Source organism: Neolamprologus brichardi, chromosome 10 (genome assembly GCF_056152115.1).
Source record: "Neolamprologus brichardi isolate AB-2024 chromosome 10, ASM5615211v1, whole genome shotgun sequence".
NCBI classification, from domain to species: domain Eukaryota; kingdom Metazoa; phylum Chordata; class Actinopteri; order Cichliformes; family Cichlidae; genus Neolamprologus; species Neolamprologus brichardi.
In genome coordinates this window covers 34,221,406-34,225,000 of record NC_142113.1, presented here as the reverse complement: position 1 = coordinate 34,225,000, position 3,595 = coordinate 34,221,406, and positions in this window count along the sequence as shown.

The following is a 3,595-nucleotide window of genomic DNA, read 5'->3' as shown; positions in this document are numbered from 1 at the left end:
TTTACATGATAAAAGCTCAGCTGTGATTCTGACTGTTCATCACCAGCATGTTAAACTGGGCCTCCGTACTGGGGACAGTAAACAGCTTTATTCTCTGTGGTAATAAAACATGGCTCCTCAGGCTCCTCGCCTCCTCCCGTGACCTTTGACCCTGAGAGTTTATTTGGCCGCTCGTACATTAGCGAAGCACGAAGTAAACACACGAGCTCACAGCAGCTTCAAACGCTCGTTTGTTGTTGCAGAGAAACACCCACGATGCACCGGGGCAGGAGGCGGGGGCGGAGGGTTCCCCACATGACCCGAATGTGCCGCGATGTTTGTGACCTCACCGAGTGCGTCCTCAGAGGCCACGGCGTGCTGAAACACAGCGAAACAGGGCGAGGGTGAAACGTGTGGTCTGGGGACCAGAAGACGATCATGTGACTGGAACAAGCTAGTCACATGACCCTTACAGGAAGTAATAAAATAATTAAACCTCCAGAAGCTTCAGGTGTGAACGGTTCAAATCTGGGCTCTGTGGCCGGCGTCCTCTGGAGGATGGTATCAGCTGTTTTCCACAGACGAACTTCCATAAACAAACTGTTTGTAACAGAAATGCTTCGTTTGCAAGACTCGTCCCAGAGGACCTGATGAGCACCAGTGCAGCTCTGAGCAGTTTGCTTCATGTCTGCAGGAAGCTTCAGGCAGCTGTTATCGTCCCTGCAGCCAATCACAGCGCCGCCACAGTGAGGACGCTCGTTTCAGCTTCAGGAGGTTTCCTGACTCCGCCCACTGAGGATTGCTGTTATTGATTTTATCTGACCAATGACGACAGTGTGTGTGTGTGTGTGTCTTTAACCAGCACACTTCACTTTACAACAATTAGGGAGAGGGCGACCATGGCTCAGGGGGTTGGGAAGCGTATCTGTAACCGGAAGGTCGCCGGTTCGATCCTTGGGCAGGACACTTCACCTGCCGCCTACTGGTGGTGGTCAGAGGGGCCGATGGTGCGATATGGCAGCCTCGCTTCTGTCAGTCTGCCCCAGGGCAGCTGTGGCTACAACTGTAGCTGCCTCCACCAGTGTGTGAATGAATAGTGGAATTGTAAAGCGCTTTATAAATAATTATTACAATCAGAACTGCTCCCAACAAACATAGATGTTTACATCTGCGCTGTAACTGCAATAAGTTAATTAACCGATTCACACTACAACCTGCTTTGCCTCTTATCTGTAGTTATTTTTATTTAATTTAATAACTGTACAGTACTCTGTATATAGTAACCACTGTCCTTAATGTTTCTGTCCTGTGTCCTGTTTGTTTGTATATTTGTCTTTTTAGCTGCTGTTACAACCAAATTTCCCCTTGTGGGACAATTAAAGGATTATTCTATTCTATTCTATTCTATTCTAATTAGCATTTTAGCATAGCATTAGCATAGCATTAGCATAGCATTAGTATAGCATTAGCATAGCATTAGCATAGCATTAGCATAACGCCGTATTTTTAGGTCATTTATTTTATTTTACTCTGGCGTTTCACTCGAGTGTGATTAGTTCATTCTGTAGGTTTATTTCGTGAGACGTCTTCACTCAGACTGTTTCCGTGTGAGGCACACGGACACGCTTCCTCTCAGAGGCAGCGAGCATTTCATCAGAGCAGGCTCAAAGAGACGCGCTGAGGTCATCAGCGCTCTCTCTCCCAGGTGTGATGTTCACATCTGTCCGACTTTTAGAAATAAGTTCAAGAATAGATGAAAGTGTTCGACAGCCGTCACTGAGTCGTGCTGCGTTGTGTTTTCAGCCTGTTCGTCTTCATCGTTCAGATCAGGAAGCTTCAGCCGCTCTCACAGCGTCACCACAGCAACCCACGTGTGTCTGCGGTCATGTGATCGTCTGAACAGCCGTAATTCCCCAGGAGCTCTGATCTATGTGGAAATGACATCATCACCCCACCTGAATGATGGTCGATGTGAAAGACACTGTGTGTAAGACACTATATAATGTGGATTGCACAACACTGGACATTATATTCCTCATTTCCAGTTAATATTTGTACAGCTGCTGTTATTGTGTGTATATATATATTTATATTTATACTTCTTCATACATTCTTATATATTTCTATACTGTGTATTTTGTTGTACAGTTATTTTATTTTCAACTTTAATTTATATATTTTATCTTATTCTTTCCCAGTTAAATTTACCCTTCATTCCAATTTGTGTTGTACAGTTATCTCATTCTTAACTTAATTTTTATATTTTATTTTATTTTATTCCTTCCTGGTTAAATTTACCCTTTTTTATTTTCATATTTATTTCCTATCTTATTCATAGCCTTTTCTTTTTTTCTTTAGGTCACAAGCAGTTGTCCAAGCATTTCACTGCATATCGTACTGTGTATGACTGTGTATGTGACAAATAAAAAATTTGAATTTGAATTTGAATTTGAACTCGGGCTCCCTGCTTTACTGCAGCTGTGTGGATGTCTCTCCAAGTGAATCCTGTGACCTTTGACCTCCTGCTGTCTCTGAGCTGCTCTGAGAGTAAAGCATATGAACGTTAACATGTCAGCGCCACGCCCCCCGCCCACGTCGTGACCCCGAGTTATTAACTGCCCGGCTAAAAATGGCAGCGCGTCCCTTTAAGTTTCACATTCCTGAGATTACAGCGCACTCAGTCCTGATGCAGTCAGGCTCAGAGGCTGCTGGGTAACGGCGTGATCACCTCTGCCTAAACGCAAACAGGTTAGCACAGGGTTAAACGCTGAGCTGCGCAGCAGTCAGGCCTCTAGATGGAAGACTCCTTCCTCCTCCTCCTCCTCCTCCTCCCTCTGCTCTATCCATCAGCTGAAACTCGCACCAGCTTTACAAGCGGCCGCCGCTCACCGCCATAACTCAGCTCCAGCTGGAGCGGAGGAGGACAAATCTCTCCCGAGAGGAACCCTGCCCAACGCTCTGAGTTTACTCGCAGAGCTGAGTCAGCCGACTTAACCTGATGGGACCCTGAACTTCACATCACAGGTGACATCACAGGTGACATCACAGGTGACATCACAGGTGACATCAGCAGAGACCTTGCTGCAGGTTAAATCAAACAGGAAGCAGGAAGTTTGGTTTGAAAGGACAAACAGCTGATTAGAACATCTGTGCATGAAGGTGACACGCCCCAGCCCGACACAGGCAGCTGTTTTCACGCGTTGTCATGACAACAGTGTGATACCACCACCATGAACATGAGCTCGTCACTGTCACCACGGGAGGAAACCAGCCCTGTCCTTCGTGTCCACACAGGAAGTGATTCAGTTACTGTGTTGACATTTTGTTGCCTCGGCAACCCTCTAATGAATCAGAGGCGTGTTTCCCTTATTGGCGGTCGCTTCAGTTGTTCACCACAAACTGAGCTCAGCGCACGTCATTAACTTTCTGCGGTCGCTGGTTGTCGTTGTCACTTCCCGTTTGGACGCCGCTGCAGCATGAGCACAATCTACAAACAGCCTTCATGTTTGCTACAGCGCGGCTGACACAGACCGAGGAAGTGTCACGGCGTGGAGCTCCGTCAGCTTTAGAGTGGTGCTGTTAATCCCATGTGACCATCCTGACCCGACTACACCCG